Below are 14,336 nucleotides of genomic sequence, written 5' to 3'. Positions count from 1 at the left end.
ATAGTCAATATATCAGAATCAGAAATACTTTATTAATCCTTCACGGGAAATTATGTCAATATACATGAGTCCAAGCATAAGGTGTTAAGAAAAAATCTAAATTACATGATGCTATAACATTAAAATACCACCATGCAAGATAAAGCATTAGACCACAAATGAGTACCATGTTAGTGGCTAACAAGCCTTAGAATCTACAGCCACACTAGCAGCTCTGTGAGGCTTGAGCTAAAAGCTAACGTCAGCATGCAACCAGTGTCAAAGGCTGATGAGAATGCCATTACATCACATTGCAAAAATTTGATCATATCCCAAAGTACTGGTCCAATTAAAATTTTGACGGAGTGGAAATTGTCAAAGATTTGTCACAATCATTAAAAAACATCCTCTGGGAATTCTAGATATCTGTTCAAAATTTCATGACAATCCATACAAACGTTGAAAAGACATTGCACTCAAAACTACACGTCATGTCAACCTTATGCTGGCGCAACAAAAAATGTCAGGGGATCACCAAAATCATTAGGATCCATTCTCTGGGGACCATGAATGTGTGTACCACCTTTCATGGCAATCTATTCAGAAGTTGTTGAGATATTTCAGTCTGGACCAAACTGGTGGGCAGACCAACTGACCAACCCGCTAACATTGCCATCCATACAACTATGCCGCCAGTGTGGCTAAAAATATAAAGCTATATTTCCACCACATCCACTATTGAATACTTGAAACAGAATATGGGACAGGAGAAATATTAACTACATTACATGATACCCTAATATATTAAAATGCCATCATGGAAAATGAGGTCATAAGTTGAGTGTCTTCGTTGCATTATAAGTGGCAATTTTATTGTAATGTTATAGAAATGGGAGTTGAACCTGTGAGAAAGGGTAAGGTCGCCGACTCCATATCAACTAACACAGACACAGTGTCAGTCAGTATAGGAATAGTACATATTGCATGATGCTGGAGAGGATGAAAAATGTATTCAAGCAGACAGTAAAGTCACAGTTGAAGTACCATGCACAGTCTGTAGGCTAGTTTTAGTATGTCCCTGTAGGGTTACAACAGGAATATTGTTGTTTTTTTTGCCAGGGAATTGGCTGCCCCCTTCTCCGTAGAGGAGAGGAGTGTGCTCTGTCTCATTAGCTTTCAAAACCACATCCATATAGAGTGACTGTGCACAGCTACTTCAAATCAAGTAGGCACAGAAAAACCCTCCTGCGCTCACTCGTCATTTTAAACTTATTCAGAATCCACACATAACGGCGTCACATTAAAAGTAATTTTCAATGATTAGGGTTTTCATAAGGCAATCAGTGCCGATTAGACTCGGGGTTAGAGTTAGATGTGAGGTGACTGTCTGAGTGAGCTTTGATGGGGGAGATAAGAAGGTTATTCCTCGGTCTGAGTCAAAGTGAATGCAGGATGAGAGGTGTTAAATATTGAGGATTCCCTCCCTTCCTCCCCCCTAGATCTCTATCTCCAGCTTCAGCGTTATGTAATGATTTTTCTCTTGTTTTTGGGTGTGGGGAAGATTGTCCTCTGGCTGCCAAGGAGGAGAAGTTGACAGTGTAGTGCCTGCTTTCATCATACAGGGGTGAGGCACTACAATCTACTGTAGCTACCTGTGTGACTCCAGCAGAATTTAAAGTGCCTGAGAAAACCGCTTGGTACAAATGATGGTTTTTCTTTACTGAGCCTCACATAAAAGAAAGTTTTATCTCAGTCAAATTTTTTCTTTAAATATCCATTTTTATATTCACGCTCCTTCTTGTATGCAAATCAGTTCACAATAATTCTTGGTGGCAGATCCTATTAGGAGAACTTATCTCTGTGCCCCTCATTAGTCTTAATTAGTCAGCATGGACTGATACAGTGCTATTATGGTCATATACAGTACGCCCAAATACATGCATTTTATGATTATAAAACTTTACCCAGAATGTTTTACAAAAAGGTTTGTAAGTAAAGATACAATAAAAACAGCTAGGCTTTGTAACACATCAGTTTCACAATCACTGCAACAGCAGGATTACAACATCTGTTGTTGCCTAATCAAGGGGCCTGACTTTTCTTAACAGAAAGTGGACCAGGAGGCATAAATGCAAAGCCCAAAGCTGTAGGTAATTTCAGAGCATATTGCCTTATGCTAATAGTATTAAAGCAGCTAATTTGACAGATCTGTGAACAAAGCAATGTGCTTCCGTCTCAGACTATATAAATCTTGTGTTTGTTGACCAGTGATTAGCTGTGGGAACATCACAAAAGAACTGAGGTGCTGAGATGAATGCAGTAAGACAACAGATGGTCTCTAAACTAACCAGTGGGGGAAGAAATATTTCATAAAAACACTCCAAAAGTTTAGTTAAAGTCTTGCATTCCACAGTTTTTACTTATAGCAGCTATAATCAATATTTTTATTACAATGTATCATATTGCAAGATGAAAGCGGTCGATCGTAGTCTGCAGCTTAATAGTGAGTGTCAGGTTGTTGTTTAGCTGTCCAACCTGCAGCTTTACTGTTTTGGTTCACTCTCACTGCTCCTATAATGTCATTTTCTTCCACAGCAGACAGCTGCTTCACTGAAAAACTTCTAAAAGCCTGCTAAACCCTGCCTTCTCAGCATCAAACAGCAGACAGACACAGTAAGCGACTGGCTGGTGAACATAGTGGAGCATTTAGCAGCTTAAGAGCCAGATATTTCCCCCGGGAGTCGGTAGAGACCAAAAACAGAGCTAAAATAACGAGGAGTTACAGTGGCCAGGTTGAAACACCACTCACCCAAATTAATGTTAATGCTGCTTTGTAACTGCAGGATGTGTAAATGAGCAACACTTTGATAACAAGCTTGCCATAGTAACTTAAAAGGTGATGATATGTAAATGATGTGTTCACAGCTTGTTTCTGCTGCTCCCAAGATGCCAAAAAGATGCATTTGTAGCAAAATATACTTGAAGTATCAAAAGTAAAAAAAAAAAAGACTTTTTATGTATTAAACATTTATTGGCCTAATATTACAGATGCCTTAATGTATGTGTAGCATTTCTCTGTTAGAGGTGGTTAAGGTGGTGCCAGTTTATTACTATTACTAAACAGTGCTGCATGGTTTATCTATAATAATGCATAATATAGAGGCTTGTCATATATTCTGTATGTTAAAGTTTAAATTGCAAACTAACTCCTAACTTATTTTAAGTAGCCCGTTTTTCATTAACCATAATCATTGTACTTAAGTACAGTGCTTGGGTTAATGTACTATGTTACTTTCCACCAGTCAAGTGGCCAAAAACATTCACACAATGGTGTAAATGTAATTGTGAAATGTCTTCTTAAAAAAAAGATTGCAGTGTTGGACAAAGTTAAAATAAAGAGAATGTGATTGTGTCTCGGTTTGGAACTTTGGCCTTGCCGCTGCTCAGTTAAGTAAATTGGGTCGGTCCAGTTTCAGTTTCCTCTCCCAAACAACAGAAAACAACATGTACTGTGTCTCACCAGCTGAGTAGTTTATTTTGATGTTTCTTTGCTCAGTTGCCTTGTAGTTTGTAACATTAAGTAACTATGGAGCAGCTCAGTTTTGTTTTACTCTTTATAGAAAAGATGGATCGACCTGCTGAAATTTTAAGTTTTTCAAAATGTAAATGTCCTAATTTTGCCAATGGAGACTCAACTCTACAAAAGTTATTAAACTGAAAAACTATATTACACTTCAAAATCAATTGTTTTTACCATATTTCTGTCTTTCTTTCTTTCTGTCTATCTCTCTCTCGCTCTCTCTCTCTCTCTCTCTCTCTTTCAGAGTGAAAATTGAAGCCAGTCATGCAGACCCAAATTTGAACACATATTGATGTCAGATATCCATTTATTTCACTGCTAAATTGGTCCTTTTATTAATTCTAACTAGCAAACAAAGGTATTTAACGTTAGCTAAATGAAACAGAACTGAAATAAATTGGTATTCTTACTGTGAAGTAATGACCACAGTGTTGTAGAGTTATTTGGGAGTAAATGTGCAGTTTTCATCGAGCAAAAGTCATTTTAGTCAAAGTTCATCAGTTAAGTTTACAGAACTTGAGAAGCTTCTCCCAATAACATCTCTTTTTACGCAGCAGTTGTTTTGTTGTGGGAAATTTAACTTTTTTTACAGCTTGACTGCAAATGTTTTTTCTTTTCTTGTCACAGTAATCGTCACTTACTCAGAAACTGCTTGACTGCTTGAAGAATTGTTAAGTCTACTGGCGAAATACCTTGAGGTTGTTTTCTTCGCCTCCATTTCTGTTTCTGCACCAAAAAATGTACACAAGCTGTAGGCCCTGCTGTTTCTGCACTCGCATTCTTTTGATATTCTTGAGTTCTGCAGCAAATGTGCATTTTTAACACTTGATGCATACACTGCGACAGCTGCCAGCGACCCTCGTGTGACCCGAGGCGTTGAAGCCACGGTCTTCCCTGGCCTGGCCTAAATTTACCTGGTTTTAGAACTTGGGTTGTGCCTTCGGGTGCCAAACAGAAACTGGTATAAATTAGGTTAGTATTTCAGTTTCTGTGTTTGTGTGGCCAGCAGCTCCAGTTCCAGTTCCAGCCTCTACCCATCTGCTACTGACCCTTGTTTTGCCAAAAGACCAATTGCGGTTTGTGGCTGCTAGATTAGTCTGTGGTGACATAATGATTTTGTCCCACATAGGGGTGATTTGACATGCTCTGCTTGCCTGTCTGAAGCTTGCAGGCTCTGCTCCTCCAATCCAGTACTCTGCCTCTGCCTCATTACTGTCAAACACATCAGGAGATGGTTCCTCCGTTTGATGCACATTAAAGCGCGTGTACGTTCTCGTGCCACCACGTCCACAAAAAGCTCCTTCAGCAATGTGTGCCATATTGTCTGTTTTAATGCAGCTCTTATTGGGAATCTGCTATTTGTTCTCATCTGCATTGTTTCTACTTGCTATCCATTATTCATGTTATCTCCACACACAAGTTGCTTTTTCTCCCTTTCAGGCTTTTTTCTCATGTTAAGTTTTTATTTTCCCCCAGTTTCCCTTCTGTATTTGCTTTGAGCTGTGCTTTGATGTTGCGGTGCCGGCCCAACCCAGCTGTCTGGACCAGGTGAGTTGGGATTTATTTTGAGTTTCCTAACAGTTTAAAGTACTTTAAATTCATTTGAACTTCAATGCTTTTTTCATGTGAAATACACTAAATACATACACAATTCTCTGTTGAGCATAGGAACAGCAAATCAGAGAAGAGTCTAATAAAATATTTAATAAAAAAAACCCCAAAAGCAATGGAGAGCAACTTCTAAATCTCCCAGTAAATGTTGTTGAGTTGTGCTGACACTTTACCTTTTTAGCTCATTAAAATCAATATGTGCATCATACATCATTATGGACTGATTCTTCCACAGAGTCCTTGTGACTTGGGATACCTAATAAGGTACAGTAAGATGAAACTTTAATGATCCCCATGGGGAGATTGAGCAGCACAGTGTAACAAAATGTAGCAATGCAGTGTAAGTAAAGAGGAGGAGGCTACAGTGCTCTGTTTTTTTTGCTTCTCACAGATACATAATGTACATTAAGTACACACTCTCATGCATAATGATGTATGTATATAGATTTGTGCTGAACATAGCCATTCACAGACCGCTGTTTGGCTGCCCATGCATTTTGTACCTCTCATTTTCACCTCTGCATGAACCTGCTGCATATCTTTTATCCACAATCAAAGGAAAGATCGAGAGAGAGAGAGATAAGGAGGAGGCAAACAGAGAAAGAATAAATCCTTCCAGGTAACAGTGGATGCACTGTAGGTGAGGTGGTGAAGTGTAAGTTGCGAGAACAAGCCACATATACACCTCCTCCTGCCACCACCATCCCCCACCCCCCCACCTCCACCTCGGCCTTGTGCATCTCCTCACGGCTCACTTTCATCTGCGCTGCACTATAAACAGAGCTTCTTACCATTTCAAAGCTCATACCTGTAAAGTATCCTCTCTCCTGCCTCCCATCTGCAGTAGGCATTAGGCCAGGCAGCGCTGGGAGGGACAAGGGCATCAACACTGCGCATACAGCGGGACCGGACGCGAGTGCACAGGTGGTGGGGTATGGCTGGAGGGTAAAGAGTGTATGAGGGATGATAAAGAGCCAAAGTAAAGCACAGGCACAGTCAAGATGAAAGAGAAGTATAAGTGGAGTATTAAAGATTATACCACAACAATGAGGTGGATTTGAGCAATCACAGTCTGACACATGTATCTTTGACTTGTTTATAGTCAATGAATGTGTAAATGTGGGAGGATTTCAGCGAAACACGCGGGTAAGTGGCTGCATGTCATTATGTGTCTGTTAATGCATTTGTGTTTGTATTTATTAGGCAGGCGTTTGGCATTTGGAAGCCAGCTGGGGGCTTTGAAGCATATTGTGTGCATGCCTCTGTGTGTATGTCTGTGCCTGCGTGTGTGTTCACTGATATGTGAGTGGAGGAGGTGAAGTGCATTAAAAGCCTGTCTGGCACTCTCTGTGTAGAGACAGGAGGCCTGTTCCAAGATAAAACCAGACTTAGATCAGCATGTTGAGGTTTTGGCAGAATGAGCTCCCTAAAAAAATAATTTGCATATTGATTGTGTATCTGATGAAGCTGAATGTAAAAAGTAACATTGTTTATTACAGCCAAGGGACTCCAGCTCTTGTGGTACATATGGCTTCATGAATATGAATTCTTTGTTGCAAAACTTTGTTTGGCTGTGAGTAAATTTGACGGCTTACCAACTTTAATCCTTATTCATATTTATGGCCTGTTGTTTTATGTTTTCTATTTATTTCTTACATTTTTTGGAACGATAAGCATTTTTTTCCCCCCTCCTGTGCTAATATAGCAAATGAAATTGAATAGCAGGGATGAATTGAATGGATGTGTAGGATGAGAGTGAAAAAGAGGGGGCTGGGAGTGAGCTTAGAGCAAGTGAATGTAGGGGGAAAGAGAGAGAGGGATTAGTAGAGGAGGCAGTGAAAGAGAAAGAGTATTGCTCTGCCAGGTGAGCCGTGAGGTGAGCCAAAGCTTTCAGAGATTATAACACACTGGTCACAGGTCAATCAGAGGGACACGCTGTTAGAAACCTCCAGCAGCTCGATCACCATAGTGGCCCGTCGTCCGTTTGTGCCTCATTTCCCATCCTTGGATCAGCATGTTCTGAAACAAGTTGCTGAGGAGAGAGGGCAGTGGCTGATTGAAAGGCTGTTGATAGATGTTGACGGAAGAGTGAGAGACAGGATTGGGGAGGGGGGTGTGACTGAGAGGATGGAGGTTAAAAAGAGAGGGGGTAGGGCTCAGTCTAATCTTTTGTAGCCACAAAAGATGGAGGTCTGGAGAAATTGAAGTTAGAAAGTGTAAGGTTCCAAGACCTTGTCAAGACGAAAGCAGCACTGATGAGCTCTGAGTTTAAAACTGAATTAGCCTGCTTTGTATTTCTGTCTGTCTCAAAGCTTGTGATATGCAACAAGTAAATTTAAACGATTGTATTATTTTAGTAGTAGGAATTATATATAGGAGGTGGTCATAAAATAAAAAAGGACTTAAAGGTTCAAATTGGCAATATTCTATTTTTTCTTTTCTTTCTTTCTTTTTTTCTTCAAGACTGAGCTCAACGATGTCAGTCCCGCTCTTAATGTTTCTGACTTCCCTGCCTTGTCTGTGGCACTTAGCCCCAAAACCACTGGTTCCTACTGACCAAGTATCTCAGAACTTCTTTAAAGAAGTTCTGAGATATATCAAAATACATGCTTAGTGTCTGATATGTTCTGCCACAAAAAAAGTTCAATTCACTTTTTAAAAGATTGTAAAAAATGCAGATATTGCTCGTTTCAAAAGTTTTAACAACTAGATACAAGATGTCTCCTACTTCACTAAAGTCTATGTAGTGTTATGTGCACTGAAAGCGTAAAGTTTCCTAAGATGCATACTGCACCATAATTAGCTACCAAATTAGATCTGTTTATGCTCATGTGTACGTGTCCTAAACTCAGATTTAAGGTGAAGAAACTTAGAGAAACTTTGCCCCTTTCGTTGATGAATGTGAAAACAGTCTTCTTGTGTCAAACTCTGAACATACATTATTCTGCAGGGGAAGTAAACTTCCAAGTGAGGTAACAGTAAGCAAATCACATTGTTGACACACCCTAAAAGGATAAGTGGTATGGCTAATAAATGAATGAATGAATGAAAGAATGGAACTGTCTACTTTCACTTTTAAAAAAGGTGAAATAAAATGCTTGGTACTGTAGTTTTTATCAAATGTTCAGTAAATGGTGCGTTTGAGTATTTATGGCAACAAGGTGGTGTACGTGCTACTGACTAGAAACAAAGCACAGTATGGATGTTCATTATAATGAAGGAACTTGTCACTCAGTGTCACAACTAATGTCGTTTTAATAGGTTTTTGAACATAAACTGAACCTTGTGGCACAGAGGACAAGTTATCATCGTCAACTGTACAGTATGTACTGTTAGTTTTCATCTTACCCCTGCAGGTTACTTTGAACTTGTCACCACTGTTTCTGTTTCTAAATGCAGTGTATCTATCGTTGGCATTTGTTGTCATGGTAGCTGAGACTATTTCCTTTGGATGAATAATTGATCAGCTGTATTTTTGAACAATGCACCTGCAATTAGGATACAGATCATTTACCCCCTTGTAGCTATGTTTGCTTTCTCGTGTTGCTTTGGAAAGCCATCAAATTGCTATTAGCAAAATTGCTATTTCCTGGGCATTTTTTATAGCTGAAAGCTGCAACTGAGTGGCACTCTAACTATTATGAGCCACCTTTTGATTTTGATTCCTGCTTTTGGTTTATATCAGTCTGTCATTTTGTACATCCACACACTAAGCAAGTAAGAAATCTTTTTTTTTTCCTGTAAAAACAGAAACAGATGGACATGTTCGTTTTAGTGGTGAAGCCTGCATTAACACACATTGCAGTATATTGCAAGCTAGATTTAAGTCTCTTCACTAGACTCTTTCACCAATTGGCCTTGACTGCTGTGAGTGCTGCTTTCATTCTTTATGTGACTTCAGATACAGACAAGGACACGTGATGAGAACATCTTAAAGACACATATTGTACATTATTTATATCAGTAAAAGTCAATGTGCTTTAATGTTTTCTTTGGTTTGAAAGTGAATGGCATTGCAGCAGAACCAGCATATTAATGCACGCTGCATCCTGAGGGCTGTTGTCTGGGGGTTCTGGGCTCTCTCTCTCTCTCTTTTGAATTGGATTCCTTTACTTTATATTCTCTGGAGCTTCACACACAGTCCCAGAACACCTGCACGATCAGCCTTCAGTGGCATGAAGGTGCAGCCAGTTCAGGCCAGACCAAGCAGCAGTTGGGCAGAGGTCTGATATGGTTCTCCATTTATGAACAGACCATGATATTTGTGCAGTGATGAGATTTTGTGTAACGGGACTCAAACACTCAGTTCCCTCTCCATTAGCAATACTAATTAGCACCACTATCTCATTTGGATTGATGCTGATGCTCTTTAGATTGACACGCTCAAATTGCAGGTTTGCCTGGAGGTAGGAAGGCTGTCTAATAACTTGGATATGGATGTAATTAATATGATCTCCGCTATGACTGCTGAGGGGCTCCCGAGCACAGTGCTGAACCCCCCAAGTTGTTACAGTGGCACAACAGGTGTTTTCCAGACTCATGAAATTTCTGCTTAGATGGCTCTGTGTATTGAAGTGTGATATGTGGGCAGACAGTTTCTTCAGGCACCATTTCTTCATCTTGAACTTTTGTACTTTTTATCATGCAAAACACTTTGTGATATTTTTTTGTCTGTGAAAGGTACTGTTGAAATAAACTTTACTTATTTACCACTACAAATTTCAGCTGGTTTGCTTGAATGGATATTTAAGTAAAATCGGTCATTATCTCTATGCTTTGTGGTTAGGTGAATTTTGTACCAAAACTAAGAGTCTCCAGCTGGACAAAACTCAAAGTACATGGACATCTATCCAATAGGTGTTGAGACATTTATTACACAAGAAAAACAACAACAGAAAAACCAGTTAACCTCCTGGTGCTGCTACAGGAAAAGTCAGATGTCAGTAAGCTTCATCCTCTGGGGGCCATGAAAATCTATACCAAATTTCACGACAGTCCATTCAGCAGCAGTAGAGATATTTCTGCCAAAGTGATTCAAACCAATTGACCATCAATACTCCCTAGGTGATGCTGCAGGCGCAAGTAAAAAGCAAACACACGCTATCTTAGTTTCACCTCAGTTCAGCAGTTGGTATAAATGTGAGCATCATTTTCAAAATGGGATAAAAGAGTCATCAAATTTACACAAACAGCTTCAGCAGTACTTTGAAGAAAACTGCTGCTTGCTCCTGCAGAGAACCACTGACTGGGAGAGAGTGAGGTAAATACTGGACCTTTGCTGCAAACCACTCATATTATTCTCCGGGGTATTGGAACTGATAGTGGACGTTAGCAGATAAGGCCAGAAAATGATTTTGGGGTGAACTATTCCTTTAAAGGTATTGATTCACAGGTGACAGGTCAGCACCCGTTTGTGTCAATGTGTTGCTTACTGGAGCTCATCTGGGGTAACAAGACATTTATTTTATTCCAGTTTATTATTAATTATGCTTGTCTGAAGCTTTATAAATGTATTACTCTGACAAGCATTAGAGTGTACAGTATTCGTCAATAATAAATACTTTCTGTGGGGAATTCCATTTAAAATTGCAACCAGTCATGATGCTTCCGGGTATTAAAATTTTTATGATTTTGTGCACTCATAAATTAGGAAGGCAAATCAACAGAGACTAATTGCATCTACAGGAAAAATGACAACATACAGAATGTATATTTTATTGGATCCTCTTTTTTTTTTTATAAATATTCTAAACTCACAGCCTCTCATGTTTGACAGGCAGTTTTCAGTTTAGACACAAAGTCAATTTATGTCCAGAAGTCATGAGTTATTGACCTTTTTTTTCAATATTCAACTCACATTTGCTTGGCTGAAAATATATCATACAGTTTGACAGCAGAAAAGAACCTAAACATCTAAAAGTTGACATAATGTAAACACCTAGTTTAAGTAAGCTTGTTCTTGCAGTCAATCCTTGTTTTCACAACATCTCAGTAATAAATAAAGTATGAAACTTGCATGCTTTATGAATTGTTATGCTCAGTCTAATTTGTTGTTTAAAAATGCCTTTAATTGCGTGTGTAAACCACAACGGCTAATCAGAGCAATATGTTTTGCTTCTCAACATTTTTACTCATTATGTAAATTCATTTACTGGATCAGATTAAAAGACACAGGAGCTCAGACAAATTAATATATGAATAACAAAGTTCTGCTGCATATACTGTGTTTCTTTTGAATGAATGTGCATAAATTCTACCTGTAAAAGCAGTGATACAGTTAAAAAATGTGAAAGGTTGGAGGTGGGCTCGTTGAACAGATGGTAAATAGTGGTATAAGAGCATGCAGATAAGGGGCAGATGAAAAAGGACAGAAGAACAAGATAAGATACAAAATTAAGCTAGAGAGTTTTAGAATAGAAGTAAAAAGAGTTATGCGTTTCTTGTGTCATGTTTGTTCAGTTGTATTGTATCATAGTTTATGACCTTTATGTCATTTTTGACCTGTATGTCATGTGACAACTGAGTCGCTCTGGGCAACGATGCAATAATACCTTAAATTCAACAAGGCGAGGTCAAAACCTAGTACAGGGCTGGACGGCGAATGTGAGAAATCGAGGACATAGTTGACAACTGTTGTGGAACCACTGCAAACAACTGTCGCATCTGCATTCTGCTGGTTTCAGCCCTTTATCTGTTTGCCTCTCTCCTACTCTGTGCTCGCATATACAGTGTTTTAATACAGCTGAATTCCCAGTGAAGCTTTGCTCATTTACATATTATTTTTCTGTCTTTATTGTCAGAAAATGGAACAACAGTGTTCAACAACCGTATTTCCTCAAAAAGTTACTGGGACCTCTTTTGATATGTATATGATATGTATAATTGGTCATAGTGTGATTTTAGTATGAAGCCTCATTTTCATTTGTACTTGTTTGCCATGTTAAAGTTACTGCATTACATGTTAATACAAACTCACTTCCTTTAATCGCTTCAAAATAAAAACCTTCTAGAGTTTCAGTGTACAGAAACCCTCGATTTCTAATCAGGGCTTTTATTGCTGTGCTGCAGTAGGCGTATTGTCTCATTTCCGGTTGTTGGTGTTTCTGTTGTTTATATGCTACTCAGATCTGCTAGTTTCTTTATCTTAGCAGTTACTGGCATCTCTCCCAGTCTTGTTTGGAAAAAAGTCTCAACAAATGCGCTAAGTTGACGACACTGCAGGCTCTAACACCCCCCAAATAGAAACCGTTTCAGTCATGTTCTGGTCCAGCCAAAAATCAAAATGAAGTTTTGTGTTCCAAAGTTACATATCCACCATTTGTGACTTGTTGCAGTGGTGATGCAGAAAGTGGATTATTTTTCTCCTCTTCTCAGAAATGACTTGTCGCTGTTCACTGTTGCGGTCTCTTTTGTTGTTCTCTTTCTTTTCCAGTGATGAAGTTTAAGTTTCTGTAGGCAGCACTGTTTTGTTTGTTGTATCTGCTCTGTGTGGCAGAGAAGAACCAGACACATTTTTTTAAACGAACCACTTTTGTTATAATTATCAACTTTTTAAATTACAAACTAATTGTTAGTCAATTAACAAAAGAAAAAATGCCGGACATTTGCTTCTTTTCTTGGTTTAATATAATATTAAAATAAATATCTTGAGGGTTTTTTAAGTACTGGTCCAACAAAACAAGTATTTTGATGAAATGATATTTAGAAAATTGTGATGGCCATTTTTCACACTTTTATTTTACAGACCCACTGTAAATCAATTAATTAAGGAATCTGCAAATTAATAATAGTTATGCAAATAATCACCAGTTGCTTCCCTACATAGATGACAATCTCTGAGTTCAATGATACACACAATTTTTCTTTAACTTGAATTTTGGATAAATATAGCAAATTTAATTTTATTACTAATTTAATTACACCACTTGGATCACTCATTGATTTTCATTGTGGTAAAATGGACCTTGGGCTTGATGTTTCTTATTGTAGCTAGGCAGCAGATATTAGCTTACTGCAAGTACATCAGTGTGGGTGTATATGTAAATTGTGCATAAATTGACCAATGTATTTCTAAGCTCTCTTAAATCGATATTGATTTCAGCATTGGCCCTAAAAAATCCTGTATTGCTCAAGCAATATTTCTTACATAGCATATATTCCACCAAACATCAAATCTAGTCATTGAATTTATAGATTCTTATTCTGGATCATAGTGGAGAGAAGGCTTTCCCAGCCTGCAATGGGCTTCAGATTCAACCAAACACCTTTGTACCTTTTGGCAATTTCAGTTTGAGTTTCATTTCAAGTTTGCAGTTCACCTAACCTGCATGTTTTTAGACTGTGGGAGGAGGCTGAAGCAGCTGGAGAAAAAAAACATGCAACTTCAACATAATGGCAGATTTACATATAAAAACTTAATCTTCATAAACTTAAAAAAAAGAGACAGTTGACCTGGTCAGGCCAGAGAAGGAGACAAGCCCAGGAACAGCAGGGTGGCAGCCAGCTCTAGCATATTAGCCTTCCAGCGTTGTAGTGATAAATCTCCACAATACTCAATCCCTGACCTTTCAGTCTTGCCAAAACTGCACAGGACGCCCACATTCCTTTCTCTGTCTCCATCTCTTCCTCTCGCTTCATCTTCATTCTCTTGAGTCTCCCTTTCAGAACCCAGAAGCAGACTGAAGATTCTCCTCTTTCTTCCAGACCGGTCCATGGCACCTCTTTGTGTTCATTAAAGGACAGTTTGATCTGGTTTAACTGCAGAGCTCCACTGGTAGAGGAACAGCAGAGGAGGACTTAATAGTTAGCGCAGCAATTAAAAAAAAAAATATATATATATATCTTTTTATATTGTATACTTGCTGATAGGAAGCTAGGAAGGCTGAAAACTACCCACACTAAAAACTGAAAAACCTTGAATACATGGCTTCCTGTAATCACTGCAGCTTTTCTAGGAGGTATCAAAAAACAAAATAGCAGCTTATTTCTGGCCAACTGTGCTTCTGCTCCCTGTTTTTTATTGCCCCCATTTTTTTCAGCTTCTATTTTCCTGCTCTCCTTTACTTCTGCCCGTCTCTTTCACATAGACCACATCTCATTATTTATCACTCTTCAAACCTCGCTGCTTATCCTCACTCTCTTCTGCTTTCTCCTTACCTTCTGTGCC

The 14,336-nt window shown here is 38.7% G+C and overlaps 1 long non-coding RNA gene across 2 annotated transcripts in view; it reads left to right on the top strand.

Annotated features, from left to right (window-relative positions):
* The window catches only part of LOC139612390 (uncharacterized), a 79,136-nt gene that overhangs the window by 44,094 nt on the left and 20,706 nt on the right, over positions 1–14,336 (top strand). For both annotated transcript variants that reach the window (XR_011686525.1, XR_011686526.1), the window contains one exon: positions 5,036–5,107. This is a non-coding gene — a long non-coding RNA (uncharacterized lncRNA). The remainder of the gene's footprint in view (positions 1–5,035; positions 5,108–14,336) is intronic.

Source organism: Trachinotus anak, unplaced genomic scaffold (assembly GCF_046630095.1).
Source record: "Trachinotus anak isolate AG129_WGS33_773 ecotype Australia unplaced genomic scaffold, CSIRO_AGI_Tana_v1 ptg000031l, whole genome shotgun sequence".
NCBI lineage: Eukaryota > Metazoa > Chordata > Actinopteri > Carangiformes > Carangidae > Trachinotus > Trachinotus anak.
This window is presented reverse-complemented; position numbering and strand designations above follow the sequence as displayed.